At 37.1% G+C, this 19,569-nt stretch overlaps 1 protein-coding gene across 3 annotated transcripts in view; it reads right to left on the bottom strand.

The window, feature by feature from the left end:
• RALA (RAS like proto-oncogene A) overlaps positions 1 to 19,569 on the bottom strand; it is a 75,577-nt gene that overhangs the window by 52,107 nt on the left and 3,901 nt on the right. The gene's annotated exons all lie outside the window — the stretch shown is intronic.

Raw genomic sequence — 19,569 nt, 5'->3', positions numbered from 1 at the left:
TTCTATCTACACTTATTCCCTTCATGATCACACTTAGTGTTTTAAGCTGTTTGTGCTGTTATAACAAAATATCTGAGACTGGGAAATTTATAAAGAACATAAATTTATTCCTCACAGTTGTGGAAGCTGGAAATCCTAATCAAGGTGCCAGCAGATTCTGTGTCTGGTGAGGGCTGCTCTCTGCTTCAAGATGACACCTTGTTCCTGCATCCTCCAGAGGGGACCAACAGTGTGGTCCTCATGTGGTGGAAAGGACAAAAGGGAAAAAGGGGACAAATGCTGTGTCCTCACATGCAACAGCAGAAAAGCAAAAAGGGGCCTAGCTAGTTCTCTTGAGCCCTTTTATAAAGTCACTAATCCCACTGATGAGGGCTCTGCCCTCATGGCCTAAACACCTCCTAAAGGGACCATCTTTTATTACTGTTGTATTGGGGATTAAGTTTCAACATGAATTTTAGAGGAGACACAAACATTCAAACCATTGCACTCAGCATATCATCTATATGGGAAATGACACCCAAATTTATACCTCCAGATTTCATTTCTTCCTGAACACTAGATTCATATTCAACTGCCTTTTTAACACCTAAAACTAGTTGTCTAATAGGCACCTTTAACTTAACTGTCTAAACTCCAAACTGTCCAAAATTCAACTCTTATTCACCTACCCAAACTGCCTTCTCTCTTAGCCTTCCCTCTATCAGTAAATGGCAATCCCATTCCTGTTTGTCAGGCCAAAACCCTTGAAGTCATTCTTAACTTTCTTTCACAGCCTATACCTGATCTGCTGGTAAATTTTGTCAGCTCTACTCTCAAAATATAGCCATCTCTAAGATGACTTTCTGTATCACTGAGAATCAGTGGGAATAAAAAGCCTTATAATGGTCCTAAATTATTTTGCCATTCTGCCATTCCTTCTCCTGGAAGATACGGACATGGCTCACTCTCTCACGTCCTTTAGGAATCCTCTCTGTAGATCCATGAGGAGAGGGATTTTTGTCTAGTAAATTTACTGTTACATTGCCATTATCCTGGACAGTGACTGAGCACACATTACAGCAAAAAGAGGACTAGAATATGAGTCAATAGACCTATGTTCTACTACTTACTAGCCTCTAAAGATTTTAGTTTTCTGCCACTTACAAACCTCTAAAGACCATCCATGATTTTCAGATCTGTAAGATCAGAGAACTAAACCCAGAGCCTGGACCTCTTTAAAATCTAAAAAATTTCAAAATTTTGTAAATGACTTCAAAGGCTTACATGATAACAGCTTCCATAAAAATGTGTTGATAGGGAAATATAAGTCTGACTTCCTAAAAAGAATTTTCATCCTGTATAGAAGTGTAATACCAACTGACAAGTTGGTGAAACAAAGACTTTATGCTAGATGCTTTAAAAAGTTATCTCTCAGTCATCAACAATAACCTAGGAGAGTAGGCAGAAATTTTCATTCTTTCTTTATATATATATTTTTATAACTGCCCCCCCCAAGTTATATAACATTGCCATAGTCCATGGGCTGCTATAACAAAATACTATAAAGTGGGTGGCTTACAAACAACAGAAATATATTTCTTACAGTTCTGGAGGCTGTTAAGTCCAAGATCAAGGTGCTGGCAGATTTGGTGTTTACTGAAGGCCCACTTCCTCCTAGATGGCTGTGTTCTCACCATAACTTCACATGGTGGAAGGGGCAAGGGACCTCTCTGGGGCCTTTTTTATAACAGCACCAATCCTATTCACGAGAGTTCTACCCTCATGACCTAATTGCCTCCTAAAGGCCCCACCTCCTCATACCACTACCTTGGGCTCTAGGATTTCAGCATATGAATTCTGGTGGGATATAAACAGTTGGTCCATTGCAAACATGTCCAAGGTTACATAGCTAATAAATGTCCACACTGGAATTCATATACAAGGCTATGAAACTTCAAACTTACATTATTTCCAATGTACCATAATACCTGAAGCTAACAGGAATACTCAGTTACATTTCTCAATATACACTTAGGATATTCCTGCTAATTTTTAAAGGGAAGGAAGTTAAAATTTGTAAATGAATGCCTGTCTTTTAATATTTTATAGTTTTTATCAAAATGATCTATAAATTGGACATCAGACAGATGAAAAAAATAGGACACAAGACAACACAAGTGATTAGTATCAGTATCAATGGTCAGCTGAGCGGAGATGTGAATAGATCACATCTGTTTCTAACTGCTACTGCTTGTATGTACTTGGATATTCACAGACAATTCAAACTCAAAATAATTAAAACAACCTGTTCTTTCTCCTACATTTTTTCCCATTTCAATGAATGGTTCACTCAGGCTCAGGTACCTACACCAGAAACTTTGGCATTACTTTTTTTTTCAGACAGGGTCTTGCTCTGTCTCCCAGGCTGGAGTGCAGTGGCCTCATCATAGCTCACTACAACCTCAAACTCCTGGGATCAAGCAATCCTCCTGCCTCAGCCTTCCAAGTAACTGGGACTACAGGCGTGTGCTACCACACCCAGCTAATTTTTCTATTTTTTGTAGAGATAGGGCTTTACTCTTGGTCAGGCTGGTCTCGAACTCCTGGTCTCAAGCAATCCTCCTACCTTAGCCTCCCAAAGTGCTAGGATTACAGGTGTGAGCCACTGTACCCCACTGGAGCTACTCTTGATGCCCCCTCCCTAACTCTTCATGTGCAATCAATCCCAAATCATATATATTCCACCTCCTTAGTTTTTCAAATCCAGCTGCTTTTCTCAATCCCCTTGACTCAATTCACGACACCATCGTATCAGCCTGCGTTATTCCAAGAGTCACATGTATTATCCCAGGAGGATCTGCTTTCAAGACATCTCACTCATGTGGCTGTTGGCAGGAGACCTCAGTTCCTCACCACTTGGGCCTCTCTACTGGGCTGCTATTTAATAGAATGTCCCTATAACATGACAGCTGGCTTCCTTCAGACCAAGTGATCCAAGAGAACAAGGCAGAAGCCACAATGGCTTTTATGACCTAGCCTTGGAAGTCACACAATGTCAATTCACAAATATCCTTTCGATTCCATAGGTCAGCCTTATTCATTGTTAGAGGAACCATACAACGCTGTGAACACAAAGAGGCAAATTATCTTTTGGAGTACGGTTACTACAAAGAACTTTATACAGAAAACCATAAGCCATTGCTGAGGAAACTTAAGGAAGACCTAAATAACACTTTAGGTCATGTTTATGGACTGGAACACTCATTATTGTAAAAATGTCAGTTCTCTCCAAATTTATCCATAGATTCAATGCAATCCCAATAAAAACGCCAGCAGGGTTGTTTGTGGAAATTGATAAGTTGATTTTAAAATTTGCATGTAAACGTTAAAAGCAAGAACACTTAAGACAATCTTGAAGAATACATCAGAGTAAGCAGGGGTTTGGCAAAATAGGCTGTCTGTTTTTATAAATAAAGTTTTTCTGGGACATAGCACCCCTATTTGTTTTTGTATTGTCTATGGCTGTTTTCTAGTTACAGTAGCTGAACTGAGTAGTTGCAACAGAGATCACGTGGCCTGCAAAGCCTAAAACATTTACTATTTGGCCCTTTAAGAAAACGTTTGCTGACCCCTGCTCTATTGAGTAGCAAGACTTACTATAAATCTACAGTAATTAAGACAGTGGACAGACCAGGAGCTGGCAAGCTTTGTCTACTCTAAATGTAAATGTGTAAAATGTGCCCCCTTTGAAAGATAATCTTACCTGAAAACCAACTTGAAAGTTGATTTTTAACTTGTTTAAAATCTAGTTTCACTGGATTTTGAATACATTTCTTAGAAATACAAAACCAACAAAAGAAGAGCACATCTGATGAGTTTTTAAGAACTGACTGACCTCAGGGAAAATGGAAATCAGCAAGCCAAATTTCATTAAAGATCTGGACTTAATTGTTCAATGAAATTCAAAACTGAGGATTATTATTATTAAGGAAACCCAGCCAAAAACATAATTCTCCAGTTTTGATCTCTGTATCTTTATGTGGCATCTATTTCAACTATGATAGCCATTAAAATACATAATAGACTGAACCTAAAACCAGGCCTTGAATCACCATGTCACAAAGCATTAACCTCCACTCGAATGAAGGCTCCATATAAGCACGGATTTTCGTGTATTTTATGCTCTCCAGTATTTCCAGCACCTGAAAGAGGGCCTAGATAATTATTTGTTGTATGAATGAACCAAGACTTTCAAAAGTTACAATAAAGCACATTCAACTACACTGCTCTCATTATACAATATTTGGTGCCAACACATTATTTTTACATTATTAAAAATAAAATTTTCCTGTCTGTTGTCCTTCAGCAAAAAAAAAAAACAAAACTATAGAACAAAGTTCTATAAAAATGAATACAGAAATTTCTTCTAAAATAAAAAAATGAAATTTTAAAATTTACAATAGCTTATCTAACCTCCCATTATTTTCTAATTTATATTTTACGGTTTATAATGGACATGATATAACTGCACAGCAGTACGTGGGTATGACTAGAAAAGTAAATATACACAGGGGAGGTTCTAGAGTTCTGTAGTGGCAACATCCATGACCAAAAAGAGATCACTGCTCTGTAGCAGAGGTATTCCAGGTGAACTACTTTATAACTAGGAGAGAACAAATTTGAGAGTACACAGAAACTTTTACAGAGGAATAGAGTAATTTTATGAATATCTAATTAAAAAGTGGACTTGTTTTCTGTCTCTTTAATATTTCATTCTCCTAGTAATTAATTTTTGTTGTATTTTACAAAAGTATCAGTCTGCCACATATTGAAAATTTAAAAGATGGCCCTTCAACAGAGATAATTTCAGGAGCACTGCAGTAGAGCACAGTTAAAAAAGGTCAGTTTAAAAGCGAACCTTATCTAACACTCCTTAGATTTTTTCATTGACTCCCCAGTGACCCAAGACAAGTTGCTTCAGGATCTGCCTATAACCCGCCCAACCCTCTACTTACAGGCTCTTTTCCCTCCCCCAGCCCTTACACCTTAGGAATATGCCACTCTTGCTCTGCACTCATGGCATGAATTTTATTTCCCAGTTTTGAACACTCAATGTCCAAGTCAACCTGATGCATCTCCTTTATCAAACTCCTACTCATCTTCCTGAGGTCACTTCTGGAAAGCTTTCCCTATTCCTCACACCTAGGTTAAGTGCCTGTCCCTCTTACGTGTCTAGTACAGTGCCTGGCACAGAGTGGGTGTCTATTCATTCAAGAAACCTTTTATTAAACAAGATCTATGCTCATGTTACTATATCATATTGTTTCCCCCAAAAGGTTCCATGCTTCTGTTCAAAACTTTACCGACAATAAATGGACTTCTTACAGCTTCAAATATTAAAGAAAAAATAAACTATAATTTCTAAAGAAAAAAGCCCTCAATTACTATCATTCTTCCCTTTCTCATTTTATTTATGAAGCCACAATTGCCAACGCATCCCAGTTTAAGAATGAAGAAAACACACATCAGTAACAACTTGCATCAAAATTACTTTCATATGACTGCCATAAAAGGGAATGTTCTTTCTGAACACTCCTACACTGTGACACAGAATTTACAAAATACGTGTATTGACTAATATAACAAAAATAAGCTACAAAAGGAAACCTGTTGTTGTTTCCCCTTGTTCATGTAAGTGGTGTTTCATACTGACATTAAATCATTTAAAAAAATGAGTATTCAGTTCTGAACCCAAATAACGTTACAATTATAATAGCAATATTTTAAACCAAAGAGCACTTCATACTGTTAAGGTCTAGGAAAGTCATCAAAAAGTCCAGTTGCATCATATCTCTTATTGACCGATGTAAAGAAATGGGAAAACGTAGTTTATAAGCAGAATTTGAGTTTCCTACATTTTGCACAAATCTGTCAAGTGATAACATGTATTTTAAATTTCACAACAAAACTGTTTTTAGCATGAAGTTACTAAAATTTGCCTTAAAGCATAGATAAGCTTCCTGTCTTATAGTCTCAATGGTAGTGATGCTCTGACAAGGATTATTTCTGGGTTTTAAACAATAAAAAAAAAAAGCACCATAAATATTCTGTACTATACATTTTAACTCACTTTTTTTTGTTGAAGAACAAATTGTCAATATGTGTATCAAAGATTTAAAGATGTAATAAAATTAGATACAATTTAAATCCATAAGAATAAAGGACTACTCTATTTGACTACTTATGGCAAAAGAGCAAGCAAATGAATAGTTGGGGTTTGGAGAAAAATGAGATGAAGGATGAAAATTAAAGTATTTCTGGAATAATACAATCTTATTCATTTATTTCCAAATCTAGTTTTGAAATGCTAACTAGATAATTTTATAAGTACTGGCATACATTTTTATATGAAATATTAAACTATGTTTCATTTTGGGTAACAATAGCAGTCTTTAAATACTTAACAACTGGTAGCAGGGGAAGTGGATCAGGATATGCTCTGACACAAAGGGAAGTCAAGCTGGGATAAACCATGGGAAAACACTGGCAATTCACCAAGGTTATAAGAAATGATAAATTCTAACTATAGATTACCTCTCAAAATAAGCACTGGTGAGTATGAATACCTACTATACACCAAGTGCCTTTTTATACTTAACTCTTAACATACACATGGCGGTGGCTCAAGCCTGTAATCCTAGCACTCTGGGATGCCGAGGTGGGAAGATTGCTCGAGGTCAGGAGTTCGAGACCAGCCTGAGCAAGAGCGAGACCCCATCTCTACTAAAAAAAAAATTAGCTGTGCATGGTGGCGCATGCCTGTAGTCCCAGCTACTCAGGAGGCTGAGGCAGTAGGATCGCTTAAGCCCAGGAGTTTGAGGTTGCTGTGAGCTAGACTGATGCCACAGCACTCTAACCAGGGCAAAAGAGTGAGACTTTGTCTTCAAAAAAAAAATAATAATAATAATAATCATAGGAATTTCCCAACAAGACCATAATCAATGAGAAACAAAAAATTTAGCTACCAGAAGCAGTACTCAAGTAGAATAAAACTTTTTGTATTCAACAAAGATTTTGAGTTCAGATTTTATCTTACAAATTTCTCAATTTAACTGAATATTTTTTTTTTCAATTTCTTAATGCCCCAGAATCATTATGACTGACTACAATCCTGTTCTCAGAGGCTATTATGAATTCAGGGTAGTTTTCCTTGGTTTCAATAGGCCTAGAACACGGAACTATGAATCCTCTTATCAGCACTGTATAGTTTTTCTGCCTCTTCCTTTCATAGGTGTCCCTCACTGATCACTAGTGCCTATGTGCCCACCTTCAGCAGCATCCTCTCACCCCTAAAAATTGCTTAGCAGCAAACTACCAGGGTTATTACTAGGTATAAAGTAAGAGTAAGTAGGCTCTGCATGATGACCTAATTATTCTCTTGAGCATCAGATGTACAACAGCCTTTAGTGCTAGGACCTTGGGATTTCTACTTTAACTTTACTTCCTGATCTTAATGGTACAATCTTAAGTTTCCTCATTTTCTATTTCACAGGGTTGTGTTTGGATGATTAAATGGAAATAACGAATTTGAAATCGCTTAGGTCAGGGGCAGGCCACAGAAAGAAATCTACAGATTTTAATAATTTTCTACTCCCTCTTTAGGGGTATTTCACATTTAAGCTGTAAAATTTGAGCTCCAAGTAAGTGAATGTTACTGAATTATTTTTAGAAGCTTGTGATCAGGATGGTTAGAAACTAACTTAAAGAAATAAAGGACGTGTGGCCTATACAAGCAGACCACTTGGGAAGCCAGCAGGGTACTTTTCTGACAGCCAGCTTCAATTATTTGAAGAAAGGATTATGCAAAATAACTACTGTCAATTCTGTCAACAGGTGCACTGTTTTAACAAATGCTCAAAAATATGTGTATACTAAGTGCTGCTCTAGATAGCAAAACAAAGAACAAAGAAAAGTCACAAGCCAATAGACTTCAGTTCAAAACAAGAACAGATTTTTAAATTTAAAAATCCAAACATGAAGCAGATTTCCACTATATCACTACCAGAGTTTAAGAATAGCTAGTGGCTAGACAGTTTTTAGGGGATTTTTATAAAGGGTGTGAAGGAAATCAGAATGTCACCCCCAAAATATGACACTCTGACATAAAAATTATTTTGAGCTGAAGGCAATTGAGAAGTTGCAAACCAGAAAAGCTCTATCCTCCCCCTTATCTGCCTAAAGACAGGATATAAATTCTCCTTTACTGGAGACAACTCTAGATCCTTATCAGCCCAGAGGAATCTGCAAACAAATCTTCTCTGGTTTCCTCTGTATATTTACCTTCCCACAGTTTTGGGCACTTGGAAGCCTAAAACCCTTCCCTTTGTCCTGTCATTTATTCACAAACTGATGGTATATAAGCCACAGTTCTAAGCCACTGCTCTGAGTTACTTTTCAGTGAGGGTTTCTCTCACAGGTTGTGCTGTGCATGTTAATAAAACGTATGGGCTTGTCTACTGTTAAACTTGTTTGTGTTTTGTTACAGAGGTCCATCCCAACCAAGAACTAAAATGGGTAGAGGTGACCTTTAGCTTCCCCTACATGTGGAATAATATACTAGATGCCCTTTTAAGGTCTGTTCCAAATCTGACAGATGATACATTTTATACAGACAATCCAAAACCAAAGTTTTCATTTTTGCATTTAATTTTCACACTGAAAATAAATCCTGAAGAGTACTATATGAAAGAAATGCAAGATTCACACAGTATCCACAACTACACGAACAAATACCACTTATAAGGGTTTAGCTAAGAAGAACTTCAAGTGATAAAAATTATTTCCTTTTATGAGCAGGAAAATACAACTACATCAACAGCACCACCACCATACACATCATACACCCAATATCATAAAAAGGAACTGGGAATTATCCTTACTTTTTAAAAAAATCACTTCAAAAATGAATCATATAACATATGGACACTGACAGAGCTTAAGAATCCAAATATATGAATGCGGAGGGGAAGCAAACCAATTATAAAAAATTGATTTCAGCGATCTGTAGGAATGTAGAAACTCCAAGACAGTTGGATACAACCCCCACTCGGAGAGCTAAAGAAAACTATTAATACATAAAACAACATCCATGAGAAGGGGGAAGGGTCCAGTCACTATCACCAAGTTGTCATCATTGTTAATGTAGGTCTTCTCACCTCATTGGGAGTTGGGAAGAGGTATGTAGAATGTTTTAGCTTAAACCAAGTATCACATGTGTTTGTTTAGATAAGAAATGAGTGCTATTAGTAAAGCCTGATTTACAGTTAAAATTAGTCAGATAACAAACATGATTTTTTCAAATACTCCAAATAATAACCAAAAGTATTCATTACTTTCGGTTTAATCTCATCAAAGTGGGCAAAAATGATACAACATCCCTAAAAAAGCAGACACATAAACTGTCTGGCCAGCACCCCTTCCTCTACAGGGAACCACCCTCTCCTCACTCCACTACAACAGGACTAAATCAGGATGTTCTCCCTCCCTCAGAAGCAAGGTAAGAGACCCAGGCTGGACAGAGTACTCCACTCCTTCCTGTTGAGCTGAGAAGAACTGAATCTGGAGATGAAGGTATCCATCTTCCTGACCACATGAAGAGAGTTTGCCAGTAAAATGAAAAAGGAAGCTGAGGAAGGGAGAGAAAAATTGCAAAATTCTGGTTTGCTGAACTAGATTTCTGGCTCCTACAACTGAAAGAGTCCTAATACCCATAGTCTGATTATTTACCTCTCAAGGTTCAAAGGGGAAGAGTGTCTTACTGCTTACTTATAGAATGAAGACAAAGGTGACTTATTCTAGTTTTTAATCATTGACTCTGCTTCAATACTGGACATGTGGAATAATTAAGAAGGAAAGGTTTAGCTTTTATTCCAACCCTCCAAAAAAGCCCTATGGCAAATTAGAAAGGATTAAGCAAGGCTCATGGTTAACATCATTACAAAAAAAACCCAGCACTCTCTGGGAGAAAATATTTGCCAATCAAATATATCTGATAAAAGATTTGTATCCAGAATACACAAAGAACTTTTCAACTCTATATTGAGAAGACAAACAATCAAATTTAAAAAGAAGTAAGAAAAAGATTTGATTAGACATGTTACCAAAGATATATGAATGGCCAATAAACACAAGAAAAGATGCTGATTGAACAACATTAGTCACTAGGGTAATGCAAATTAAAACCACAGTGAAATACCATTTCATACCCACTAGACTGGTATAATACAAAACAACAAAAAGACTACAGCAGGTCTTCAAGTAACACTGTTTTGTTATCAGTTTTGTTTTAACACTGATCAAGAAAAAAAATGATTCCTGTTAGGGGCACTGTCTATGTAGTTTGCACGTTCCCCCATATCCACATGGGTTTTCTCTGGGTCCTCCGGTTTCCTTCCATATCCCAAAGATGTACAAGTCAGGTTCACTGGCATATCTAAGTCGTTAATATCAATTAAGCTATGGTAAAATTGATTTCGCTTAAAGTCACACTTTCTAAGAACCTATCCGCGATGTTAAATGAGGACTTATTAACTGTTGGTAAAGGTGCAGAGAAACAGGAGCCCTCAAACATTGCTGGTGGGAATGCAAAATAATGTGTGGCCACTTTGGAAAACAGTTTGGTAGTTTTTTAAAAAGTTAAACACAAATGTACCATACAACCCAACAATTACACTCCTAGGAATATATTCATAAGAAATTAAACCATTATGTCTACACAAAGGCAAGTACGTGAATATTCATAGCAAAATTATTCATAATAACCAAAAAGTGGAAATAATCCAAAAGTCAATCTATTATACTAAGTAAAAGATGCCAGACACAAAAAAACTCATATTGTATGATTCCATTTATATATACTGTCCAGAAAGGGAAACTCTGTGGAGACAGAATGTAAGCTAATGGTTGCCTGGTGTTGGAGGTAGAGAATAGGGATTAACTATAAATGGTCATAAGAGATCTTATCAAGGTTTTAAAACTATGGATTAAAATGTTTTAAAACTAGATTATGGTGATGATGACTTAACTCAGTAAAGTTACTAAAAATCACTGTAAATCTAAAACAGGTGAATTTTATATGTAAATTTTAGCCCAAAGAAGTTCAACAGGAAAAATAAATAAGAGACTAAAGAAGATATAAGTAAACAGAAATTGTGACCTTGACTAGATCCTAGATCAGGGTATAAAATAGCTATTAAAGACATTAGGACACAATTAGAAAACCTGAATTTAGACTAGATATTAGATGATATTATGGAATATTTAATAATTTTCTTAGGTGTTACCATATCATGGTTATGGAAGAGAACGTCTTTATTCTCAGAAGATGTAAGCTGAAGTACACAGAGGTAAAGTTTCCTCAACTTACCTTTCAAAAAGCTCAGAAAAATACAAATGCCTATACTTAGAAGAAGCAAACCTGGCAAAATGATAATTGTTGATTGGTGAGGATAGGTGTAAAGTATGCAGGCATTCAATGTACTGTGCTACTTTTTTTTATCTTTTCTGTAGGGTTGAACTGTTTCAAAAACACACAGTTGGGGGAAAATAGCACTCTCATTTTAAACTGTAACTAAATGTAAAGGGAATCACCAATGCAGTTGGCTGTGCATTTTAGAAAGCAGCACATAGTTGATGTATAAATACTATTATCTCTTTGGTCTATGACTATGTTAGAAACTAGGAGAGGGAACAAATGGGAACTAGAAGTATAAAATAATTATGCAGAGAGTAAACTAGTTAAAGCTTTATGAAAATGCTATTTTTAACAAATACTTTTTGAAATATCATTTAAGTCAAAGCACCACCTAGTTATTAGTTGGTGCTGAAATCTTTAAGTTTATAGGTGTGTTCAAAAAAACATCGTTGAATGAAAGGCAATAAATTTTCCCATGTGGAAAAACACCCATCCCATCTATATCTCTTGGCTGATACAAAGATCAAACAAGATCACGTATACAAGAGTGCAAAATTTCCATTTTAAAAAAATGTAGTCACATTTTGTACCTTCCTATTAATAGGGACAGAAACACAGGATTAAACCTAGCATCATTTTTGCTTACTTTCACTATAATTGGGGCGCCTCAATTTTGTAGTCAACACTGCGGTAACAATTCACTTATAGACGTTGTCAGTGTTCATTATAAATAATTCATTATAAACGGCACTACTCTAAAGACATTTTGTCTTACTACTTGCTATGCCACACTTGTAACAGTGTGCTTTTAACAATTTAAAGTTTTAACAGCTTGAAACTCATCAAACACACTAATGTAAAACAGAAATCTTATTAATGAGGAAAAGTTCACCTGGAAATTCAAACAAAAAGTCCCATCTACAGTTTTTAAAATAAAGAAAGCATTCTTGGCACTGTACCTCAAACTAAGATATCTAAGAAGAAAAAGACATGATATGTGAAGATGCAGACTACTTCATACACACAGAAAAGAGCTTGGACAAAGACAGAAATCATACTCACTAGAATGGCTATAATCAAAAAGATGGGCAGTAACAAGTGCTGGTGAAGATGTGAAAAACCTCAGAACCCTCACAACACTGCTACTAGCAATGTAAAATGGCGCAGCTGCTTTAGAAAATAGTTTGGTAGGTCCTCAAAATGTTAAGCATAGAGCTATCATGACCCAGCAATTCCACTCCTAGGTATATATACCCAACGGAAATGAAAACATGTGTCTGTGCACAAACATACACATTAACGTTCATGGCAGTGTTATTCAACATAAGCTCAAAGTGACAATACCCAAAAGTCTTTCCACTGGTGAATGGATAAACAAAATGTGGCATATCCATACAACAGAACATTATTCAGCCATAAAAGCAAATGAAGTATTGCTACATGCTACAACATGGATGGACTTGGAAAACATTGTGTTAAACGAAAGCTGCCAGACACAAAACACCACATATCGGCCGGGCGCGGTGGCTCATGCCTATAATCCTAGCACTTGGGAGGCAGAGGCGGGTGGATCATTTGAGCTCAGGAGTTCGAGACCAGCCTGAGCAAGAGCGAGACCCTCGTCTCTACTAAAAATAGAAAGAAATTAACCAGACAACTGAAAGATATACAAAAGTTAGCCGGGCATGGTGGCGCATGCCTGTAGTCCCAGCTACTCGGGAGGCTGAGGGAGTAGGATTGCTTAAGCCCAGGAGTTTGAGGTTGCTGTGAGTAGGCTGATGCCACGGCACTCTAGCCCAGGCAACAGAGCAAGACTCTGTCTCAAAAAAAAAAAAAAAAACAAAACCACATATCATTATGATTCCATTTACGGAATCCAAAAATGTCCCTAGGCAGATCTATAGAGGCAGGAAGTAGATCAGTAGTAGCCAGAGGCTGAAGAAGTAGCCACGGGTTGTGGAAAAAAATCAGGAGTGATGACTACTAAGCATGGCTTTCTTTTTGGGGGTAATGAAAATATTCCAGAATTACATAGTACTGAGGGTTGCACAACTCTATGACTATGTTAAAAACCACGAAATTGCACACTTTTTTTTAGAGGGTGAATTTTACGGTATATGAATTATCTCAATAAACCTGTTATTATAAAGAAGATTCAGGTCCCCACTGCAATAAATAAATAAGCAAAGGACATAAAAAGACAATTCATAGAAGAAGAAATATAAATGACCAGTGAATGTACAAAAAAAATCAAACAGTTGTAATCTGATAAATATAAACTTTAACGAAACAAAACAAAGAAATGAACTGGACCAAAGCAAAAGAAGAGATAAGCAGAGCAAATGATCTAGTTTTACTTTATTCTTAGGGACTAAGAAAGCTACTGAAAACAAGCAGCAGCAAATAGGAATAAATGAAGTAACAGGCATACAGAATTAGTCGTAGTGTGTCGACACAGGAAATAGGGAGACCTTGGAGATTAACAGGGTAGAGGGAAAGTTACCAATTACCCAAGCATTAAGTGACTAGGGCTGGTGTCCCAGAAACCTAAGACCTCAGGGGATGAGGATTTTCTGTCACAGACTAAATGTCCTGGCAAAAAGATGAGGGGAAACTGATTTCCCTCAGACTAAAGAGGTGAGGGGAGAGGGAGTAGGCCAAAAAAAGAGAGAACAGAAAAGATCACCCTCCTGCCCAAGCCTGCCATCAAGGTAACTGCATGTCCCACAGGGCAAGATCTGAGGATCTTTAAGGCAAAGAATTCCCAAACCCTGTCCTTCCAAGTATGAATTTCATGCCAGTGAGCCAATAAGACCCAGAGAGAAAAGGGCTACACAGGTCACAGGAAAAGTGGGGATGGACAAGTGGGCATGGACCAAGAGTGCTCACCTGGTGAATGAGAGCTCCTCAACCTAGGGACAAGAGATTATTAAACACCCCACCTACCAGCACTCCTGGGACAGCAAAGATGGACAACAGGAGATGGACCGAGAGTTGTAGGAAGTTCTAGGGAGGACCTCCTTAGCATACGGGACAAGAAATTAATAAATACCCTATCACCCAGCATTCCTGGGAGAGGAAACATTAGCATGACAGAGATGGAAAACAGGATATGGACTGAGAGTTCACACATGAACACACATAATCTTGAAATTATAAGCATCTACAGAAAATATACTACTTGAATTTCTAGACGAATTAGATGGCAGTGAAATGAAAACACTCTCCAGAACTTTGGGAGACAGCACTGATGTGTGTTCATCATGGTCATGTGGATGGAATATGTGCAGGATGCCAGGCCAACACCTGATTTCACACCAACACATCATTCCAGCCAGAGGACTGGGTGCACATAAATAAAATCCGGAGAAAGAAGTGCCTGAAAGCCAGATCTCCTAGGCCTTACAAACTTGTATAGAACCACCACACACCTATGTACTCTAGGCCACCCCCATGGATAAACTTATCTAATTACAAATCTGCCTTGCCATACACATAACCTAGAGACCCAAGACAGCACATATCAATACAAAGTGAGCCTTATTTATCTGCAAAGCACAGAAACCACTTAGGACTGTGAAAACCAAGAAGGGAACCCCTAGATTTTCATAGACCTTTGACAGCTTTAGCCTAGAAGGGAAAAGGAGGTCTCCCTGTGGCATCCATGACTGGCTGGGTGAAGATCACAATAAAATCCAGAAGAACTGTGCAGAGAAGCAGGATGAAAACTCAGGACTGTTTGTATGAACTGGGAAACCACAGAGTAGTCCTTATGTTACTCATCAGTATATTCTGCTACCAGCCACTAAGAAAGTCAACATTTCCTGCCTCTCATCACATATGTCTCCATTAAGTATCTCAAAGAGTAAAGGACTGCATGCAACCCTCAAAAGGCATATATTAATACAGAGCTAAATTAATACTTAGGTACAAACACATGCACTTGTATATCCACAGTGAAGATAATACAATAAAGCAATCAGTATCTCTATTAAAGACACCATTACACTGCTATTTAACATTGCTCTGGAGATATCAGTCAATGCAATTCAATAAGATAAATAAAGGCATAAACATTGGAAAAGAAGGGGAAAAAAACCCTCTATTTACAGATGACATGATAGTATATCTGGAAAGTAAGAAAAGCAATGATAAAAGTAACTTAACAAGAATTTGGCACAGATGGGCACGGTGGCTCACACCTGTAATCCTAGCACTCTGGGAGGCTGAGGCAGGAGGATCGCTCGAGGTCACGAGTTCAAGAACAGCCTGAGCAAGAGCAAGACCCCGTCTCTACTAAAAATAGAAAGAAATTATATGGACAACTAAAAATATACGTAGAAAAAATTAGCCAGGCATGGTGGCATATGCCTGTAGTCCCAGCTACTCGGGAGGTTGAGACAGAAGGATTGCTTGAGCCCAGGAGTTTGAGGTTGCTGTGAGCTAGGCTGATGCCACGGCACTCTAGCCTGGGCAACAGAGTGAGACTCTGTCTCAAAAAAAAGAAGAATTTGGCAAGGTTGTAGGAAAACATACAGAAATCAATAATATTCATATACATGAATAATAACCAGTTACAAAATACAATTGAAAAGAAAAATATTTATAATGGCAACAAAACAAGATAAAATACTTAGGAATAAGCTTAACAGGAAATATTCAAAAGCTACGTGAAGAAAACTATAACCCATTCCTCAAAGACACAAAAGCAGACTTGAGAAAATGAAAAGACATTGCTTTTTCTAGGTTAAGATGTCTCAATATCATCAAGATGTCAGTTCTTCGTAAATCATAAGTTTAATGTGATCCCAATAAAAACAGCAATGAGATTTTTAACGAAGTTAGACAAATTGATGCTAAAGTTCATAAGGAAAAATAAAATATGCAAGAAGAGCAGGGAAAACACTGAAGAGGAGGAGCTATAATGGGGGATTAGCCCTACCAGATAGTGAAACCTACTACAAAGCCTCTATGATTAAAATGGTGTGGTACTGGTACATGAACGGTCAGACAATCCAACAGAATAAAATATACCTAACTACATATAAAACTGTAGTATATGATAAAAGGGTAAAGATTTTTTTTTTTAAACAAATGTTATTGGGACAACTGGATAGTCACTCGGAAAAGGATAAAATTAGATCCATTCCTCACACTACATACAGAAATATACTCAAAATGGAAATAAATGTGAAAAATAAAACTATAAGAGTAGTAGAAGAAAGCATGTGTAAATTCCTCTATAACCTGATGATAAGGAAAGGCTTTCTAAATACAATTAAAACTCCAGATACAATAAATTTAATATATTTGACTATGCAAACACAAATTCTTGCATGGCAAAAAACTCCACAAGCAATGCCAAAAAAGATGGCTGGGCAAAAATATCTGTAACGTATGTTAAATGGCTAATATTCTTAAATACAAAGATCTTTTAAAAGCTGAGGGGGGAAAAAAGACCAAAAATCACATAGAAAGTGGGCAAATAATATAAACAATAAAAAGAAATGCTAAAATAACCCTTAAACATATGAAAACACATTGAATTCACTTGTAATAAGAGAAATAGAAATGAAAACTATGCTGAGATACCATTTCTTACTCATTAGATTGGCAGAAATTCAAAAGCTAATAAAACACTCTGCTGGTGAGGTTGTGGGGAAACAGGCGCTCTACTCTCATACACTGCTGGTGGGAATGCAAAATAGTACAACACCATAGGGACAGGAATTTGGCACTATCTTAACAAATCTATACATGCATTTATCCTGAAGATATAAAGATACATGTACACAAAGTTTTTCACTGTAGCATAATTTGTAATTTCAAAATACTGGAAATTACTTTAATGACCAAGTAGGACATTAATTGAAAAAACCATGGTACATATAATAGAGCATTATGCTGTTAGGAATGAAAGTTATTTAGTTTAGTTTATGTATGTTATTTTTTCAAATAGCTGCTGAGTTGTTAGGAGATAAATACTTATTAAGTTGTTTGGACCTATTTAATAAATTAAACTGTTGAAGTGTTTCCTTTCACCTAGGGACACTGTGGAAAAATTACTGATATAATAAGGGTGTCATGAATTGAGAAAGTCTGGGAACTTCTGATAAAGGCCTATAAAAGCCTTTTAAAGAAAGAAAGAGAGAAAAAGAGAGAAAGAGAAAATGAATGTGTTTGTATAGTTGTTAGGTTACTCTGGACTGTGGTCAAGAAAATTTACAATAGGCTAATGAAAGCACTCTCCATAGTGTAGTAAGTACTCGAACAGATGTTATGACAGTACATAAGAGAAGCAACTAACAGAGTCTTGAAGATTTTTTTTTTTTTTTTTTGAAGGATGGGGGTCCAGACAAAGAACCTAATTGAGGAGAACCTAATTTTTGAGTTCTGAAGGACCAGTAGGAGTACATTAGATAGGGGAAAGGAGGAACAGCTAGAATTCCAGGAAGAGGAAACGGAGTCAGTAAACATTCACATTCCAGAAGGTCTGTATTGCCAGAACTGAGTATCATGGAAAAAGAGACACGAGGCTAGAGTTAGGTAAGGAGTATATCTTGAAAGTTTTATATATGACATTAAGGATAAAAGGAGTCTGAATTTTATTAATGGGCAAAGAGGAGCCACAAGAGGATTTTAAGCAGGGGAGCATCACAACTGTTCTAAGGGTGGGAAAAAGATTAGAGGGGGGTCAAACCATAGGCACGAAGGCTACTGCAGTTATCCAGAATAGATCTAAACAGGGCAGCTGAATTAAAGCATTTGCAATCAATCACTCGGTGTGGCAACCTCTACTTTTTTTTTTTTTTTTTAGACAGTCTTGCTCTGTTGCCCGGGCTAGAGTGCCGCAGCGTCAGCCTAGCTCACAGTAACCTCAAACTCCTGGGCTCAAGCGATCCTTCTGCCTCAGCCTCCCGAGTACCTGGGACTACAGGCATGCACCACCATGCCTGGCTAATTTTTCTATATATATATTTTTAGCTGTCCATATAATTTCTTTCTATTTTTAGTAGAGACGGGGTCTCGCTCTTGCTCAGGCTGGTCTTGAACTCCTAACCTCAAGTGATGCTCCCGTCTCGGCCTCCCAGAGTGCTAGGATTACAGGCGTGAGCCACCGCGCCCAGCCGGCAACTTCTACTTTTAATGGATTACTATGCTATCTACTCAACTGTGTAAGAAAACAGATCCTGTGGCTTAGATGAACACAATCATGATCTTTGTGGAAACTGGGAATCTTTGTGGTAACTAAGGATCTTTGTCCTACCTTTACAATGCACCTGGGAGTAGAAGTCATTTCATAATCTCATTCCTTTATTGTCCAAAATAACATTGTCAAACCCTGATATTTAGTTTCAAAAGTGAATTCAGCAATGAAATTGGATCCCAGACTTTAAGGAGATTATGTGTATCAAGTGTTATGTCTATTGAATCTAATACGAGACTCTAGTATTAGAAGCCTTTAAAAATAGTATTATAATATTTCATGGAAGCTTGCCTGTTTTGGCTTGTACAGACTACCCTCTTGACTTTGAGGAAAGAAGTCTTTACCTTCATGTATAATTAAATCAAAGATGGAAATTCTCTCCCAAAATTTACTCACATGTCTTTTAAAACCTCTGAGCTTTAACCTCCTTTTGTCTATATGGTAACCACATACTTAAAGGTAGTAAAAAGGTGTCTGAGAGCTAAAGAGAAACAAAGAATCACTGTTACTTGTGGGGGCTACAGAATGAGCTTTTTTTTTTTTTAACTTTAAGCTATATTATGTACATATGCTACAGAATATTGGAATATATCCTTTTTTTAAAACTAAGAGATGAATATATCCTTCTAATTAAGCCTATTTAGGTGTTTTAAAAAAGTGCACAGGCTTGGAAAGAGCAAAGAGAATTCTACCAGCAATGAACGGCAATTAGACCCTTACAAGAGTTCTGCCACCTTTAAGCCTCCATACCAAACCCAAAGAGAAAATGACACAGTCTTGAATGATAAAAACAGACCCAGCATATTTCTGCTGCTTTTACCATTCTTCCTACTGTCCTCCATAACCTCTTCCCCATTTCCATTAGTGAAAGACAGAACTAAAAAACAACATGATTTCAAGGAAAGGTTGC

The sequence above is a fragment of the Lemur catta genome, chromosome 11, assembly GCF_020740605.2.
Source record: "Lemur catta isolate mLemCat1 chromosome 11, mLemCat1.pri, whole genome shotgun sequence".
Lineage (NCBI taxonomy): Eukaryota > Metazoa > Chordata > Mammalia > Primates > Lemuridae > Lemur > Lemur catta.
This window is presented reverse-complemented; position numbering and strand designations above follow the sequence as displayed.